Raw genomic sequence first — 21,038 nt, forward strand, 5'->3', positions numbered from 1 at the left:
CACAGTCCATTTTATTACCCCTCCTCTTAACTCATCCCATAATATCACACCTCCTCTGCTTCCAACCGATGGTATCACACCTCCTCTGTGCAAAGCACATGGTATCACACCTTGTCTGCTCTCAGCCCATGTTGTCACAGCTCTTCTGTACACCGCCCATGGTATCACACCTCCTCTATGCACAGCCCATGATATCACACCATCTTTGTGCACAGCCCATGGTATCACACCTACTCTGCCCTCAAGCAATGGTATCACACCTCCTCTGCTCCCAGCCCATCATATCATATGTCCTCTGCTCAGCCCATTGTATCACATCTCCTCTGAGCACACCATGGCATTACACCTCCTCCGTGCACAGCCCTTAGTATCACACCTCCTTTTAGCACAGGGCATGGTATCACACCTCCTCTCCTTTGAGCCCATGTTATCACACCTCCTCTGCTCTCACCCCTTGGTATCACACCTCCTCTGCGCACAACCCATAATATCACACCTCCTCTGCACACAGCCCATAGCATCACACCTTCTCTGTGCACAGCCTATGGTATCACAATTCTACTGTGCACAGCTCATGGTATCACACCTCCTCTCCGCACAGCCCACTGTTTCACACCTTCTCTTTTCTCAGCATATATGATCACACTCATTGTTATGTTTCACATAGGCACCCAAGATAGGCTCAGGTAGCAATCTAACCATTCATCTATATTCTCCCCTACCATTACACTACATAACGGTTCTTGGGACGACCTTCTACCTAGTTACGGTACTGCTAACAGGACGTGGGGTTTACCCTGAAAACTAGCCTCATTCATTATGCATGAGGATTCTTGGAAACTCAGCAGGACTACCATCTCCTGCATAATAACTATGTAAAGGTCATTCCTTCCATCATCTTAAGTCCGACATGACCCAGCAAGGTAGATTACCTGAGGGTACCACTTTGAGTATATAAACACCATATCTTTGCTGAGGCAGGGAGAGGAGAAAAAGGGCTTCCATGCTGACACACTGACGAAAGACGCTGAGGTTCCTGCACGCAGACACTCCAGCTCGCAGTGGTCAGACATCCCTCGTGTGGTGTCCATCTCAAGACCAAGACGGAGTCCCACAGTCTCTCATTTCAGGTAACGAGGTTGACTTTATCCTAGAGGGATTCTTCGTTTTACACCTACATACATGCTAGGTACACTAAGGTACATCTAGTTAGGGTGGCATCACAGGAGTACGCATTTTATTGTCATGTATTTTATATACTTGCTTGTATTCATTGTTTTAGCATAATAGTAGAAATCTACCATCCCTTTACTCTGTTACTGCTTATTATCATTTATATCTGTTACTGTCTAATGGTTGTTTCAGCAAACCTACTTTACACTAGAATGATGCTGGTTCAATAAATGCTTATTGAAAAGGTCCCCACTGTTTATTCTGTGTATCTCTCTGAGACAAAGTGAGCACGAATGACTGAGCGAAAAGTATTGCACAGTTTCCACGATCCACGGGTGTGTATGGAATCAGTCTGGACACCAATCCCACCATCTATGTTGTCTAAACTCACAGATCCTATATAGGTTGATAGGAACTACACAACATGGTGCCCAACATTCGTTTGGTACTTATTTAACAGTCAAATCATCAAATATGAGTAGTTTAGTTGTGCTGTTCTCAGAGACCCCTACTCATACTTTCCCAGAGATGTCTGGAGTGGGAAGGGGACTATCTGCCACAGCTGAGTAGGAACTTCTATGTTTTGGCTGTCGGTTTGTCAAGCTTGAAGGACAAATAGTTCCTATTGTGCATAAAACCTTATCTCAGTTTCCTTGAAACTACTTTTTCTAAATAATGGCTGACGAAGACGCCACTGCACCAGCACAATGAGCGGTTGCAGCAAGGGAGGAAGAAGAAGATGAAATAAACATTTCAGAAAATATCAGAACAGCCTTTACTTTAAAACTAGCTGACTATGGAGTCACAGCTAGGGGTGGGACAGTAACATTTGTGATTGAGGTCCACAAATCATATAGAATAGAGGTATTCTATTCATGGGTTAAATTCCCACAAGCAGATGCACAAACAAATACATTTCATTTTTATACTGAAGATGAAACACCAAATGAATACTGTCCGTCTGAGGACATTGAAATTCTGCTCACCTACCAGGAGCACATAAACTGGATTAAAGGCACCTTCCCACACACAAATGAAAAGTGAGATTCGGCAACTTGGCCAGTCATAGCGACCTACACACCGCATCCAGGTATTGACACAATGCCAGTAGCAGACTTAAGTCCACTTCATAAAGAAATAATTAAACTTTACTAAAACCTGACACAGTTCATGATGAGAACACTCACACTTCAGCCAGCACGGGCTAAACAAGCAAGACAAATTCAGGGATCTACAACTAAAATAACACCACAAACGCTACACGCAGTTAAGGGTAAATTGCCCACTAGACGTGAGCAAATGCCATTCCAGATAGCTCAAAAAATAACACAGTTTGAGGCAGTGTTTCCACACACAAGCCCTCAAGAAAAACACAGAATGCTAACAATCTGCTTGCCAATGGGGATAGCTCCCCAGATAGAGGAGTGTACCTCTTGGGGTACAGTTTTCGCTGCCATATATACCAGAACACATGGCATCCCTACATTAGCAGTAATACCAGATGTATTAAGACAAATACAGAATGAGTATGAAACAGAACCTGCTCTGACTTAGGGATGAAATTGTTAGGAAAATGTGCCCAGGTATCAGACATTATATTAGCAAATATAAAAGGGGAGGCAGCAGCAGTGGCAATACGCCAACACCTGAGGGATTTCACTCCCTTCCAACAGGAACGTGACTTACTTACATTATTGAAGACACCTATGCTGAATTAGGTAGAGGTAGTTTGGGGGCTAGAGTAACACAACTTCAACTTATGGGTGGTCCTGAAAAAGAAAACACCAAGCAAGCACCTGATTCTACCAAGAAGAAATGGGATAACAATGAAAAAAAATAGAATAGAAAGAATAGATCACAATCTAGGGGTGGGTCTCCTCAACAGGAGCCCTCCGAAAGGAGATACAACCTTAGGGATGGAGATAATATTAAAAAACCTGACAGGTATCAGGATACTGATACATGTTCCTCTCATTCCTTTCAGGGTTCACCAAGAAACTCAGAGAGGGAAGGATGGTCAGAACACAGACAAGAAGAGCGTACAAGGTCCAGAGACACACAAGGCGTTTCAGACTATAATTCCAAAAAAGAAGAGAAACCAAAATCAAAACCTCGATTTGAAAAAAAGAAGATAGCAGGTCTTAAAGTTAGACATGCTCCGAATTTTGAGGACTCAACTTCTGAGTGGGGAATAGGCTCTGACGATGCTAGATAGCGCAGCAGAAGTAACAATAGCTCCCCAGAACTAGATTGAATTTCTGGTGACAGCGGAGTTGGATGAACACATCATTGTGGAGACACCTGATACAAGGGACAAGCCAGAAACCTGCTAAATACCTGGGGAACCTGCCGCTATCCACCGGAGCAGCTTGGTGCCTTTGGTTACTTCGCGCCTGCAGCAGCATTTCGTTCCCGCCGTCGCACCTCACAGCGACCGCTGTGTGGAACTACATCCCCCACGATCCCCTGGGACCGGACCAGGAAACACGCCATCAGCGCGCCCGGAGGCGCTACATAACGCACCCTGACCCCCGTGTCGCGGGTAGCGCGCGGGTGGCGCCGGGAGAAGCCCGGGACAAGGGCGGGACCGTCTGTGGCCGTCCGGGGCCGGCGAGGGTCGGGTCGGCCAAGTCTCTGACATCACGTATCCGGCATCTTAAGGTATTGCTATCCGGCCTATGTGCCCATGTTCCAAGTCTAAGTCATGGGTAAGAGGAAAACTCCGGAGGGTGGGTCCGAGCCATCAAGATTTCTGGCCACTAAATCTAAGTTGAGGAGGACTAAAACGAAGAAAACTCATCACCATGCGGGGAGTAACTGTGTGATGGACCGCATAGATGTCATTATTGATGAATGCGAGGACCTACTTAATCCTACCCTTCAAACTGCCGCAGGTGGGAGGAGGGAGATTGCCAGAGGTGTTGTTACGGTTCCGCACATGTTTCTTCCGAAAAAGGGCGGGGAGGATATATCTAATCTGGAAATGGATAAAGCAGTGGCTCCTATTACTCCTACAGCATCATTGACTGAGGGGCAAGCTCATTCTCCCAAGCCTCCTCCTGCCTCTAATGAACCATCTGTTATTGTTTGCAGCAATAGGTTTTCTGTATTGAGTGAAATTGACATCGATACTAGTACCCTTGCTTTGCCTCCCATTGAACCCCTGGTCCCTAATCCAGGTGCCTCTGCATCTGGTGAAAATTTTACTATGAATTTAACGATTGTATGACATAATTTCGAAAGACAAAAATTCGACCTACAAAAATATCGCAACAAAAATATCGTGGTCAAGAATATCGACATCCTATCTACAACATGGTAAGTACAAAAATATCGATAATTTAATATCGATGTCAAAAATATCGTAATTCAAAAATATCGTTTTTTTTAGTTTAAAAATATATCTAAAATAAACCAAATAATACTTATAAATCAAAGAAACATAATTAAATATATTGTATAATATGTAAAATGTATAATAAATATATATATTTAAATGAAACTTTAATTAAACATATATATAATATATAATATATACACTTACTTAATAATTACTTTTAATAATAATTTCTGTAACATATAAATTATTAAATATTTATTTAAATTACCAATACATCTATACACATAAAACAATAACATTAATAACATTAAATAATTACATATAGCAAATAATAATCAATAATTTTAATTTGAATAATTTTTATTATTAATTATATATTACAATAGCTAAAATATTACAAAACATATTTAATATCAGACACAATAAAACTACTAGTCCAACTTCAACAAAAACAACAGTAAGGAAAATGTTGGATAGCGTAGGGGTAAAAATATCTATTCCAACTCCCGAGAGTGCAACAGTAGGGAAAACATTGGATAGCGTAGGGGTAAAAATTACTATTCCAACTCCAAAGAGTGCAACAGTAGGGAAAGCGTGCGATAGCGTAGGGGTAAAAATTACTATTCCAACTCCAGAGAGTGCAATAGTAGGGAAAGTGTTGGATAGCGTAATGGTAAAAATTACTATTCCCACTCCAGAGAGTGCAATAGTAGGGAAAGTGTTGGATAGCGTAAGGGTAAAAATTACTATTCCCACTCCAGACAGTGCAACAGTAGGGAAAACGTTGGATAGCGTAGGGGTACAAATAACTATTCCAACTCCAAAGAGTGCAACAGTAGGGAAAACGTTGGATAGCATAGGGGTAAAAATTACTATTCCAACTCGAGAGAGTGCAATAGTAGGGAAAGTGTTGGATAGCGTAAGGGTAAAATTTACTATTCCCACTCCAGAGAGTGCAATAGTAGGGAAAGTGTTGGATAGCGTAAGGGTAAAATTTACTATTCCCACTCCAGAGAGTGCAACAGTATAGAAAACGTTGGATAGCGTAGGGGTAAAAATTACTATTCCAACTCCAAAGAGTGCAACAGTAGGGAAAACATTGGATAGCGTAGGGGTAAAAATTACTATTCCAACTCCAGAGAGTGCAAAAGTAGGGAAAGTGTTGGATAGCGTAAGGGTAAAATTTACTATTCCCACTCCAGAGAATGCAATAGTAGGGAAAGTGTTGGATAGCGTAAGGGTAAAAATTACTTATCCAACTCCAGAGAGTGCAATAGTAGGGAAAGTGTTGGATAGCGTAAGGGTAAAATTCACTATTCCCACTCCAGACAGTGCAACAGTAGAGAAAAGGTTGGATAGCGTAGGGGTAAAAATTACTATTCCAACTCCAGAGAGTGCAACAGTAGGGAAAGCGCTGGATAGCGTAGGGGTAAAAATTACTATTCCCACTCCAGATAGTAAAACAGTTGGGAAAGCACTAGATAGCATAGTGATTCTATTAACATTATAACCAATTCAATAATTTCTTATAAAAAAATTGCATGTTAACAATGTTTAAAAAAAAAAAAATTATTATTAAATACCAATTATGTAAAATAAATATTTAAATAAATAAATTTAAATTACATCCCACACTATTCCCCCTTTAACACACAACACACTACACATACAAAATACACAATAGATTTAAATATCAATGTATCTCTTATTTACAATTAATAATACATTCTTTATAATTAATATAGTTATTAATTCACTAATTAATACATATTAACTACGAAATTACAAATATTCACCTATTAATTATTAATTAACAATACATTAATTAGCAATAACAACAAATAAAATACATTAATCAAATATTTATATTTACTATATTTAACTAACTAATAACAATTAATTAATAATAATTACAAATAAATAAAATATATCATTATTTATTTTATTTTAATTACATCCAACCCTATTCCCCTATAAACCCACAACCCACTACACATAAAAATTCACATAATTAATTTAATTATGAATTAATCACTTAATAAAATTAAATCACCAATTAATTACTAATTAACAATAATTAATTAACTATAACAATAAAGAAATATTATTAATAAACTAATTATAATTTATATAATTAACCAAATAATAAATTAATTTTACAATTAATAATTAATTAAAAATTAATTAATCTATTAATCAAATTAATTACCAATTATTAATTGATTACCAATTAATTAATCATAAATACCAATGAAACAATACATATTAATTCATTAATTATAATTACATTACTTCCCACCCTATTCCCCTATAAACACACAACCCACTACACATAAAAATTCACATAATTAATTTAATTATCAATTAATCACTTAATAAAATTAAATCACCAATTAATTACTAATTATCAATTAATTAATTAACAATAACAATAAATAAATATTAATAATAAACTAATAATAATGTATATAATTAACCAATTAATAAAATAATTGTACAATTAATAATTAATTAACAATTAATTAATCAATTAATTACCAATTATTAATTAATTACCAATTAATTAATCATAAATACCAATTAAACAATACATATTAATTCATTAATTATAATTAAATTACTTCCCACCCTATTCCCCTATAAACCCACAACCCGCTCTGATACTAAAACGCTAAATTAAATGTAAAATAATTATAAATCTCTAAACATTTATTTTTAAATGTAGTAAAATACATTACAATAATCTTTAACATACAAATAAAATACATATTAAATGACATTACACTAAATAAATATCGATATTATTGACATCGAAATTTTTACTTACGATATTACTTACATTGATATTAATTACTTCGATATTATTAACTTCGATATTACTTACCTTGGGATCGATATTCTGTCCATCGATATTCTTGACTTCGATATTCTGTACCTACGATATTAAAAACACGATATTATTGTAGGTCGAAATTTAAAACTCGATATTTTGTCTAAACACCGAATTTAACAGAGGTTCTTTTGGGGTCTGAGGTTAGCAACCAGGATGTGAAATCTCTAGTGGTGACAGTGAAAAAACTTTGCTCCTTGATTGAAACAATGCAAAACAAGATTGAGTTGTTAACGGTTGCTGTTAAAAAACTAGAAGAATCTAACTTGGGCTCAGGCACCCGTCAGGATTTTAATTCCACCTCAGTTGAAGGGGTTCTGCCTAGAGCCACTCCTGAAGTGGTAGATGGTTTACACAAGTCATCTAACATATGTGGTAGGACTCTGTCCCATGTCTCTCGCCCCTCGAGCAATCAGTCCCGTTCTTTAGCTCAACCTAGGGCTGAAACTCACCAAGCTGTTATTCCATCTCTTGCTAGATATCCTACTAGAGTCCCCCCTGGTCCCCCTGGTATGTGTCAGAATACTTTGTATACTGGAGGACTCTCACGTGTTGATGAAAGATCTGGCACCAACCTTAGGGGTATTTCCCATCTTCAAATACAAAATTCTGGCCCACATACTCGTGCTCCACATCCTAGGAAAATCTATATGGTGAATGTCCCTAGTCTGTCCTCTGGCTCTGATTATGAAACCAATGAATCCCTGACCAATAAGGTTATCCATTGGATTAGGCATGTAAGGGGCTGTTGCTCTGTAATTAGAGCCGATATAGTAAGAGTAAGTAGGATCTCCCAGGTTGGTAGAGGGTTGGATTCTATTGAGGTTACTTTTACCGACCCTATTATAGCAGACAACTTAATTAACCTCGAGTTTAGAAGCTGTTCCCCGGATAACTCTGCTATCCAAATGAGGCCTACTCCTACTGGTTCTTTTCGCCTAGATGGAGCCTCTAGTTTGCCCATGGGAGAGTCATGCTTAGAGCAAAATGACTGACTGCATAAAGAGTGCAGCGTAATAGTTCATCCTGTTTGCTAACTGCTGATTGATAAAATCCCAAATGTTGAGCCAGGCATTTTGGCCTGTGGGGAAATAGAAGGCCTTTCCATAGATCCGACAAGGGCAAACCAATCGAGCACTATTCCGGTGACCCAAGAGGCAGAGCTTGGGATGCTTTTGTCCTGGAGTATTGCAGGGCTAAAATCTAAATTGGAAGATCCAAATTGGGTAACATTTATTAATCTTTATGATATCTGCTTATTCCAGGAGACTTGGATACTCGAGGCCCAGTTTTTGTTGGGTTTTCTGAATTTTAATGTTTTGGCAGTCAAGGGTAAAAAGGGTCGTCCTTCTGGCGGTCTCACTATTTGGATCAGGCAGGTTCTTGGTGTCATTGTTAAGGAGATTCCTACCTCACACCCAGATATCCAGTTGCTTAACCTCAAGTTTAAAGATGGAAAACTCCTGGATATCTATAATGTTTACATTAGAAGCACAGGTGGAAAGAAATCTGATACCATAGGCCGATTGGATGAACTCATGCTTTCTTATTCCCAACATTCCTATGTTATTTTAGCTGGTGATTTTAACACAACCTTTGAACCGCTTCTTGGTGTCGATCGGAGTATTTCAGTGGTAGAGGATGACTTATGGGGTGTCCCAAGTCTAGATCTTGAACCTGCTATTCGCTGGACTGAAATAGCAATCCAGATTAATGCCCTTTGTTTGAACATGGGGCTTCGTGCAACAAATGGCAGGGCTGTACAAGATAAGTTAGGGACTGCTACCTTTAAGAGTGGTTGCCGTACTAGCAGGATTGATTATATTTTACTATCACTAGAGCTCTGGGAGACCCTGAAGGACATGACGGTTATAGACAGATTGGAGAGTGACCACAATCCTCTCTCCCTGTCTATCTCGTATTGGGTGACCCCCACCGCCCATAGTGGTTTTCCTCCACAGTATCAACAAGATGTAGTTATCACTAACGATTTGCGCTATGTTAAGTGGACTAAGATTGTCCAAAGTCAAGAATGCTTAACACGTATTTTAAATAGTTTAGAGCTTGCTACCCAAGATTTAGGTGTTGTATATAACCAGTGTCCCTTGGACTCACATTGCACACCCTAAATGTCGATCCACGATTCATTCTTCCTTGAACTTAAAAATATTTTTGTAAGGCCCTGCAAATTACCTAAGCCCAAACAAGATCTTTCAACACGATGGTACTCTAATGAATGCAGAGATGCCCGTGCGAATCTGGGAATTGCATTGAAATCTGGCGACAGTTTGAAAGTTCGTATCGCCAGATATGACTACAAGCAAGCTATCTTTAAAGCAAAGAGAGCGTGGGACTTCCAAAGATGGCAGGAACTTAGGGAAGCTGGTGCCCAAAAGGATATGAGACGTTTCTGGTCTGTTTTTAAATGGGGTACTGGGGGTAATCCTGATAAACCCCAAAATTGGGTCTCGCAAGATGCTTGGGTCAAGCATTTTGAGGCTTTGTATGCTGCTGAAGAAGATACGTGCCCCTTTTCTAACTATCAAATTATCTTTTATAAGGAAGATGCATTTTCCATAGGTGATGTTGCTGTTGCCCTTAAGACACTGGTTCCTGGAAAAGCCCCTGGGATGGATGGAGTACCAGCTGATATTTTTTTGAATAATTGTAAATCTTGGGGAAATTATATCTTAATTTTAGCCAACTTGATTGCCAGAGGTGCCCCGATTCCCACTTCTTGGAAAGGTGCTGAAATTATCCCGGTGTTTAAGAAAGGAGATAAGTCCCTCCCTGCCAACTATCGTCCAATCAGCTTGATTGATACTACACAAAAGATCTTAGGCAGGTTGATCCTGAATAAAGTGCTGGACTGGGCTTTAGAGAATACAATCCTTTCCCATTTACAGGCTGGTTTTAGAGCTAGAATAAGCACCATTGACCAGGTGCTGCATTTTGCTATGCTCTATTGGAAAGTAGTCTACTTAGGGGGGGGGCAGCTTATATGCTGCCTTTATAGATCTTAGGGCAGCCTTTGATCTTGTCCCCCGGGCATCCCTATGGACTACCCTAGATAAGATGGGGATGCCTTCAGTCTTAATCTCCCTAATTGCCAGACTTCATGTAGATAATTTTGCACAGATCCGTTGGGGTGGTGTCGGCCTAGTGACTAAACAGTTTCCTATCCAGAAGGGGGTCAGACAGGGATGCGTACTTGCACCAACTTTATTCTCCCTGTATATTAACGATGTGGCTGCATTATTGATAGATGCAAACGTAGATGCTCCCTCTTTGGCAGGTAGAAAAATTCCTATTTTAATGTTCGCTGACGATTGTCTTATAATTTCTAAAACGCCAAGTGGCCTGCAGAAGTCTCTAGGTATTTTTGAGGACTTTTGTTTAGCCCGCGGCCTCGAAATTAATGTTTTGAAATCTAAATTTATGTCTTTTAACCAGTCGAAATCTTTTAAAAGTAAAATATATATGAATAACATGCCATTGGACCAGGTCCGAGATTTTACTTATTTAGGTATTTGCATTCAACATGATTTGGGATGGAAAAAACAAGTAGATTTGGCATCCCTTAAACATTCCCAGCTTTCTGGCGCGTTAAGTAAAGAACACGCCAAATCCCTGACTAAACCCATTAACCCTGCTCTTCGGGTGTATGATGGCAAAGTGGTTGGTGCTGCGCTCTACGGGGTAGAGTTGTGGGGATTTGATAATGTATATAAACTATCTACCTCTGAAAATAGATTCTTAAGGAATCTCATTAAACTACCTCAGAGTACTCCCCTTTGTCCCCTGTCCTATGACCTAGGTATAAGGCCAATAGCACTAATTGCCCTGTTTCGCCCTGTTTTATATTGGAGACGCCTGTGGGTGACTCCTGAACTTAGGCTCTTTGCTCTTGGCCTGATGGATATTATTAAATTGGATACTTTTCATAAGGTCAAGTGGCTCCGTAGAATGCGTGATTCGTTCCAAGACCTGGGCTTAAAAATTTTGTGGGAGGATCCACTAAATGCTAGCTTCCCGTCTAAACAAGTAGTGAAGGCTTTATATTGGGAAAAGGTAGCAACTCGAGTTTTTAGTTCCACAGCCCCGCTTTCATTGTCTGGTATCTTTCTTGATTTTAAGGATACCATTTCTCTGGCACCTTTTTGGGATGACATTACAAATCCTTTGGACAGGAAGCTATATTTTCAATTCAGGGTTGGCAGTCTCCCAGTAAGAGAGTTTACTTCTAGATGGGCCGTGTCCAACGCGCTTAACTGTCCTGGCTGTACTGCACCTATTGAATCGGTCAATCACTTTCTGTTCCAATGTCCATCCTATGTAATTCCCCGCAAGTTTTGGTTAAAATCAATGTGCCGACAGCTGGGTACCAGAAATGCTAAGGTGGCAGTGCGTATTATGCGGTCTGCTGAAATCCCATTTGTCTACATATCTGTTGCTAAGTTTCTAGGTAGGGCATGGGTGATCAGGAATAAAATGTTGGCGGGATAACCATCCCGATATTCTGTAATGTTAATCCTTCTGCAAATGCCTTTATTTATTGTCTTAAACTATTTTTTAATATGTTATTTGTAATTGTGTATATATATATAAATTTTGTATGCTTTTATGACATTCGTCGAATAAAGCTTTCTTGACTTGACTTGATAATATTAAAAAACCTGACAGGTATCAGGATACTGATACATGTTCCTCTCATTCCTTTCAGGGTTCACCAAGAAACTCAGAGAGGGAAGGATGGTCAGAACACAGACAAGAAGAGCGTACAAAGTCCAGAGACACACAAGGCGTTTCAGACTATACTTCCAAAAAAGAAGAGAAACCAAAATCAAAACCTCGATTTGAAAAAAAAGAAGATAGCAGGTCTTAAAGTTAGACATGCTCCGAATTTTGAGGACTCAACTTCTGAGTGGGGAATAGGCTCTGACGATGCTAGATAGCGCAGCAGAAGTAACAATAGCTTCCCAGAACCTGATTGAATTTCTGGTGACAGCGGAGTTGGATGAACACATCATTGTGGAGACACCTGATACAAGGGTAAGTGTCCCACATAAGTTACATGAAATAACACTCCAAATGGATGGGGAGAAACCCAGACAAATTAAAGGTCTCTTTTGTGAGAACCTGACTTATGGATATGACATCCTTTTAGCTGAAAAAGATTGGCCACCTGAAATTGTTATGGATTGCCCAAAGGGAGAGATGGTAATTTTATTGGCTTTTTCCGACCTCGTTCGAATATACTTAAAACATACATAAGCGCAGAAGGGGGCGATAGCACTTGCTCCAGCATTATTTCGCAACCATGTTGGGTGGGATGCTAAGTCACCTCACCATATAATCCCAGTAATAACTACTCCAACTCCACAGAGACAGTACCCAATAACACAAGAAGTGAAAGAACAGGTCAGGGAGATCTTAGATCAACTTGAATACCAGGGTGTAATTGAAAGTTGCACCTCTTCAATGAATAATGCTTTGTTTCCCATAATGAAACCATATAATTCGTACCATCTAATTTTAGACTACAGACATCTGAACAGATGCACTAAAACATTTGCAGTACAGAATGCACACAGTGCAGCATTATGAATAACATTGTGCGGAAAAAATACGAAACAACACTATATATCTAAAAATTGATTTTTCTGCCAAAATGTAGTGCCTTAGAGCAGATATTTGACAGCATTCTCGGCGCTCGGTTCTCTGCGTCAATTTTGTCGACTCCCCCAAGGGTATAGGCATAGCCCTGGGTAGTTCTCCGCTAGGGTAAGGAGTTACTTCAGATTTTAGATGAAGAGGCATTGTCCTATGTAGAAGATATTTATCTAACAGATGATGATTTAAAGGATCACTTTACCAGGGTGATCAACATAATTTTGGGGTTCGCCTCGGAGGGCTACAAACGTAACTTTAAAAAAACAAAAATAGCCCACCTCAATAACCTATTTTTGGGATACGAGTTATCAACTGAGGGGAAAAGCCTGACAGCTAACTTTTTAGAAAAGTGTGCGCTGCTCCAACCTCCTAAATAATTAAAAAACGTACAATCCATATTGGGATTCTTAAATTTTGGCAGAACTTGCAATTTAGATTACGCAGAAAAAGTAAAACCTTTCTACGATATAATAAGACCTGAGTTTTTAGGTCTCGCCTGACCCAGCGCACGCGCTGGTCTGGCGAGACTTATTGAGAGGGCTCCAAAAAGTGCTACCATGCCAGCCTAGAGCTACGCGCTTGACCGCGATTACTTTCACTTTCACGGCCGCTTTTATGTTATCACTTTCACTTTCGCGGCCGCACGGCTGCTTGGCATAGCCAATAGGTCGCGCCTTTGGGACCTTATAAGTATTTAGTTATGCAACTGTTGCATGGCTAAACACTTAAAAGGTCCCAAAGGCGAGACCTATTGGCTATGCCAATGCTTGTTAAGTTAGACATTGCACACAGGAACACACAGATATCCTTCATTCTCTATAAGCTGGCATGATAGCTTCCAAACAATTACACACACATGTAAACACCACAAATTTGGTGATCCATATCATAGCGGATCAATCTGGGTACACTCACCTAACCTTCAATGAAGATGAAACAGGACCCACAGCATACAAATCACACTTGTACAAAAACACTGAAACACATTTTGCTTTTACAGAAAAAAGTCTGACAGCAGTACAGACCGCTCTAGTGAGAGAAATAGCACTGGTTCAGGGGAAACAAATAATTGTTGTAACTCCAGTACCAGCCTTAGAGGCTGTTACAAAAGCAAGTGTTCCAAATGCTAAAACTTTACATCTAAGATGAATACAATTAGCTAATTCTCTCACTGCAACAGATGTAGAGTACAAATTAGATTCTACACTAAAAACACACACATTCCTGCAATACGAACAAGAATATCCTCTCCCGAATGAAATAATGCCTCTATATCAGTATGAAAACATTATTTACACTGATGGTTCTGCTCAGCCGGCCATAGGTAGTAAACAACAATACAGAGTCATGTGTGCGATTGTGAAGGGTCATATGAAGGACGGCAAGTTCCATCCTAGCAGTACGAAGACACAGTCTCTAGGAGACTGCACAGCTGGCAGAACTAAAAGCTCTGTTACAGGTACTAATAAATATGGATTGAGAATTCCCCACACTGATTATGTGCGATTCTTTTTATTGTGTCCAGTCAACAGTGAATATCTTCACTACTGGGGTCAAAATGGGTTTAAAGACTCAAAAGGTGGCACAAGTAAGCATAAAATGTTATGGGAACAGGTAGCTGAGTTGAAAAACGAACTACAAAGAGCGCTTGTGATACACACGCTGAGTCATCAATATGATGGCATTCACGTAGAAGGAAATTCATTGGTTGATGAAGCTGCAAAAGGGGTAGTACAAACTGTTGCCATAGCTGCAATCACTCATTCAAAAATTAGAATAGAAGGACAGATAATGGTAGCTGTCATTGCTTCACGCAAAATAGCACAGCTTTACCCTAAAGTACTCCTACAGGTTAGATGCAAAATATATTCCGTATTCTCAAATTCCAGGAGAAGGGGAAAGAGTAATACCAAACATGGACCGCAGATTAGGTTTAATTCTAGCTGCACACGAGGGTCTAGGTTCTGCACACGCTGGGATTACCACAGCAGTTTATTGATCGAAACAACGCTATTGGTGGCCAGGACTAACTAAACAAACAAATAATTTTGTCTTAAAGTGCAACCTCTGTCAGCAGATGAAAGTTCCACTGAGGCACGTCCAGCGCAGACACCATTACTTATATCAGACAGACCACCCGCTTGTGTCTATTTGGACCACTGCAGCCACTTACAGTCGGATGGGGCTTACAAGCATATCTTGGTGGCAGTGGATTCATGCTCTAGATTCCTATTGGTATGGCCTCAGTGCTCGGCTGACGCTCAAACTGTTATAAAAGATTTGTGAGTCTTTATCGGGACATACGCAGTTGACACATTACATTCTGACCACAAACCCATGTTTAGCTCTAGGGCTTACAAGGAGGCCATGGGAAGTTTGGGTGTTGCATTCCGGTACTCCTCTCCGTACCTTCCTGAGGGAAATTTGGTTGTGGAGAGGAAAACCGGGGTTCAAAGCAATCTTTAACAGCAAGGGTATTAGGTTCGGTGGTAGTTGGGTCAGTCACTTATACGAGGTCCTAAGAGCCCTTAACAATATGCTGAAATGTATATTGTTCTTTTAGTAAAAATTTAAAAATCATTATCAGGAAGATATTGTTTCCTGTATCCTTCTCAATAACATTGAATATATAAGTTACTAATTGAGGTTGCACACTTTCAAAGCAAATAGAAGTGTTGGTGAGTGGGTCTCAAGGGACATTTGTTTGACTTGTTACACTTACTCTAATTCTTGTTGGCATTCAGGGTGGTCGTTGTGTTGTAAACATAAGTTTCCTAAAAAGCATTTAGAAAACTAGTCAAGACTACGTTTCTGCAACACAGGATACTCGGTGAAAACTTGGCTTATGTTCCAGACACCATTATGTGCAGTGTGGGGACTATAATGCACTTGTCAATCAGCGACAGAAGACCTACCACGTTCTGATGGTGAATAAAGGGGTCGAGCAGGTAAGCAGGCCAAAAGCAAGTCCGTGATTTCCTCAAGTAGAGGAACAAATATTTTACAGCTCCTTGCCTAGTGAAGTGGTGGCCCATGGGAGGTAGGTATCCATGCACAGCCATTGAAAGGTTTACCTGATTGCAGCTCCATCTCAGTGGATTTCCCAATACTTCACTTCTGTATGGTAGAACATAAAGCAAGTCAGAAAACATAGGACTGGCTGGTATGGGCACAGCATATTGGAGAGGAGTAAGGGAAATGTATATAGTAGAATGAAGCCAAAAGTTGGCTCCTTGATTAGGGCTTAGAACTCTGTAGTGATTTGCAGTATCATTTTATTGTATGGTTCCCTGTGGGGCTCACCGGCAGTTAGTCCTGGGGTCGGCATTGATTTTTCCTCATTAGATATTGACTGCGAGCAAGAGAGGGAAAAACTCTACAGAGCCTTGATATTCAGCCTCACAATTTTTAACAGCACTGCCGGAGCAAAACCTTAGGGGTAGTTTGCTTCACCCCATTCATTGACATAATGCTGCTTTCTGTACAAGAGCTGTTTAGTATGCACAATAAATGAGTGAGTTGTGCTGTCAAAAGAAACATGTTTCCAGCATTTAATTTATGTGAAAATGCTTTGAGGCATTTCATGAAGCTCTTCTGGTTTAAAAATGAGTGTCAACATGCAGATATATTCACGCTTCTCTGTACAGAAGTGCATTAAATAAACATTCAACTATAAATGTTTCATACAAATGATCCTAAGCACTCAGATATATAACAAATTAAGATAGTCCAAATTTGATATTGTGTCATTTTCCAGTCTCTTTTTATTGAATCCCAGGCACCTTATGATCCTTAAGTCCACATTTCATGACATCATAATAACCAGACAAGTCACGTTTTCAACATAGCCAACACGCTTCGTCATTGAGGTGTATTAGCCTCTTACTTCATCAGAGCTATAAACAATTTGTTAGACCTGACAGCCTTATGGTGGTCTTCTCCAAACTTTTTGACTGTTGACTCACAATTTTTGCTGTATTATTCTTGATGGCTTTAGGACTCTGAGCACTTCACCATTGCCAACCAGTGCTAAAGTGAATGTGCTTCTTCCCTAAACATGGTTTGATTGACTTATCCACAGTTGCCATATTTAATTTATCTATAAGCCCCTAGTCGACTATGCTCCCTGTGCCCAGGGCCTGAAAATTAAATGCTACTAGTGGGCCGGCACCACTGATTGTGCCGCCCACCCAAGTAGCACTTTAAACATGTCTCAGGCCTGCCACTTTAGAGCCTGTGTATGCAGTTTACACTACCATGTCGACTTGGCATTTAAAACCCATAGCCAAACCTTATACCCCACTTTTTATTGAATATAAGTCACCACTAAGGTAGGCCATAGGTAGCCCATAAGGCAGGTTGCTGTGAAACTAAAAGGTAGGCCATGTACTTTCAAGTTTAATTTGTAAGTGGAACAAATGCTGAAATTCTGGGGTTCATTTCTAGTCCGACCCTACCTGCCGCTTACACACCTGGACAAAACACAGTGTAACTTCTTCCTCTAAAGGCCCTGATACAAGTAGTTTGTTAAAGACATAGCTTAGCTGTCAGCACAACACATTAACCACTTTTCCGACGGATGCCCGACTTGGAACTGTCACATCACCTTCAGGTGGAAGCTTGATGACGACGCATCACTCCTTGTGCTGCTCACATCTCGCATCCAGGCATGCGTGACCAGATGTCCCCAGTTGGCACTTAAGCATATAAGCCCTGTCTTTTTAATTTAATCTTTAAAAATAAATAACTCTGCTTCTGATAATTTAACTTTTATCGTTTGGTCTTGTTTTGTATATAAAAATATCAGCTATTTTTATTATTTATGTGAAGTTGTTTTGTGATGTTTTCTCTGTGTTACCGTTTGAAGTGTTGCACAAATACTTTACACATTGCCTCTTAAGTTAAGCCTGACTGCTCTGTGATAAGATTCTAGAGGGTGAGCACAGGTTACGCTATGATGAGTATCTGGCTTACCCCGACTAGAATTTTGGTTCCTGTTCGGACAGGGTGCAAACCTCTGGCAAGCAGAAACCCAAATTCTAACACACATGCATCACTAATCGGATACTTCTTACAACTAGATACTCTTTGTGCCATCTCCCACCAGCAATTAGGTGCAAAGAACATAACTTTCCAATATAGTGACAGATTACATATATATTGAATCAAAACAAACTTAAATAGACATATGCCAACATAAGTAAAGTGCCATGTCACAAGATATGGACGTGAAGTGATAAACATGCTGAATGTAAAACCATAGTGACAGATCTCAAAGTGTGTTCCCATCCACTTGTGCCAGCATTATATATCAAACCCCTGGTTATCTAAACCTACACACATACAAAAGCAGAATCAAATTAACCTTGAAAACCTTAAAGCTTTATAAGGTATTCTCGTAACCACATCAAATCATATCACAAATCAAATAAGTGCTTCCTCTGAGGTACAGGAACTTCAAGTCAACGTGTGCTTCCTGAAGTACAGGCACTTCAAGTCAACATGTGCTGCCTTTGAAGGACAAGCACTTCCTGTCAACATGTGCTTCCTCTGAAGTACAGTCAACTCCTGTCAACATGTGCTGCCTTTGAAGGACAAGCACTTCAAGTCAACATGTGCTTCCTTTGAAGGACAAGCACTTCCTGTCGTGTGCTTTCTTTGAATTTCTTTTAATGCCTTATGTCTCTACTCAACAACTCAGATCCAGTGACCAGTTATTACTGTACCCTAAGCGGATAAATAAAGCTGGACTGGGTGGTCGTTTCTTTTCCTACCTGACACCCCATCAATGGACCAACCTGCTGTTCCGGCACTAACATCATCCAGTTCAGAAAGCTCCTCAAAACCTGGCTCTTCAATCTTTAAACTGGACATGGTTTTGCTTCTGTTGTTTGATACTGCGGCACAGAGAGATCCCCTTGGGGATGATTCTTTGCGCCTAACAAACAATAATAATAATAGATACAGGCCCTTCCGGTCAGCATGTGCTTCCTTTGAAGTTCAGGCTCTTCCTGACTGTATGCTTACATTGAAGTGTAGAAACGCAATGCAACTAGGCGCTCCTTGTAAACTGCACACACTTGTTGCCAGTATCTGCTTCAGATGGAGTGCAAGAGTCTTGTGCCAGTGCATGCTTTAAAGTGCAGATACTGAAGTTCACCCATGCCTCATTTGAAATGCAAGTACTTGCTGTGCGTGCACCGAAGTGCAGGTGCCTAATGCCAGTGTATGCTTTCATTGAAGTGCAGATACTCCATGCTTGGTGTGTGATTTCATTGAATGAGCTTCTGTTAAAGTGCAGGTACCCCATGCCGGTGTGAATAAGTTTGTCTGTGCCACTGCACTGCCACTGAAAGGATTTGGGCCATGCTGAGAACAGCAGTCTACCCACTCTGGCAAGAAAGTGCATGTGCTGAGATCTGGTGAGCGCTGCCCTCAATACATTCCAGCAGGTGGTCACTGCAGAGCCCACACTGCCTCACCCTTTCTTACTAAGAGCCTGAAGGTGCCCAGCGGTCAAAGTCAGAGGGAATTGAATTCCACCATCTATTTCAGCTGCGATAGATTTTGACTATTGCTTATAATCACTGGTAAATCATTTACTGGTAAAACATCCTTCTTTGTTTACAATTGTACTCATTGTTATGTTATGTTATGTCTTGTTGTGTCATTTCTCCCCAGATGGTCTCCTGCCACTGATGGTGGGCAGATTAAACAGCAAGAGTTAAAAGCAAGAAGATTCTAGTGAAAGAAATAGCTAAGTCATGAGAGATTTCCTGAAATGAAGGTGGTTAGCAGGCATCTCAGTATTACCAGAAAATTCATTTTATGTCAGGACCAGAGGCTCCCATTATGCATAAAGTCTCTTTATTGCCACTCTGAGCAGCCTTTTATAAGCACATTAGAAGGAGAAGCAAAATGCTAAAGAAGAACGTTTCACGCACATAGAAGTATTGAACCACTGCAGTCTTTCCTCTTTTTATTGCTGCTTCATGACTGGTATGTATCATTTGACATTATTCCTTTCAGCGGGTGGGAAATGATATTTTAATGGGATGAGTGTTGTCTATGTCGAGTTTTTCAGTTGTAATTTTTGGTTTGCAATTTATTTAATTTTTAACAGTTTTTCACATTTTTTTAAATGCAATTATTTGTCATAAACGTTGTTGAGTCTTTAAATGGGTTAATGATCTTTACAAAGGAGCAAGAGGTATAAAAGTGCTGACTCAGCTGACCATTAAACACATGAGCACCGATTCACCAAAATGCCAGGGGTATTGGAAGCAATATCACATACCCTTTGACCTCGAGGCCATCACAGGAAGTGACATATGACCCTTGACCTTGATTATTTACAGGAAGGCATGTCACATGACTTGACATCGATTGAGGATGTGTGATGGATAGTATCGCTAAGAGAAGCAAAGTTGCGCTGTGCGCTGCTTCGCATTATTTTATATGAAGGTGGTGTCCCATGGATGGTGCATGGGGGTGCCCATTCAAGTACCCAGGGGGTTTGATGCAAATCCCTATCGACAAACATTGGTGGACAGGGATTTGTGCCAAAATCCTATGCCATGAGGTAGGCAAAAAGAGGAGACATTTTTAAATGTCTTCTTGTTTTTCCAACATTGCATGTGTGCTGTATTGTACTGCACACATGCACAGTGGGAAACACCTTAAAGCCTAGTTTTTGTACTGGAAGGGGCTCCTTCCAGTGCAAAACATCTGCGTCAGAGAAGGCACACACCTTGCACTCTAGGTCAAGAGTATATGAATTGATGCATGGCTGTCAAATGCTCAGCAGCGCACTGAGAGAGAAACACATGTGCCACATCATGTCCGAGCGCATTTCTTCTTCACCGCTTCGATGCAAGGCTGCACAGAAAGTTTGGTGCAGCATCGCCTTACGCCAAAGAAAAGTAAATCTGAGCCTGAGTCACACACAATCTCACTCACTAT

This window comes from Triturus cristatus, chromosome 11 (assembly GCF_964204655.1).
Source record: "Triturus cristatus chromosome 11, aTriCri1.1, whole genome shotgun sequence".
NCBI lineage: Eukaryota > Metazoa > Chordata > Amphibia > Caudata > Salamandridae > Triturus > Triturus cristatus.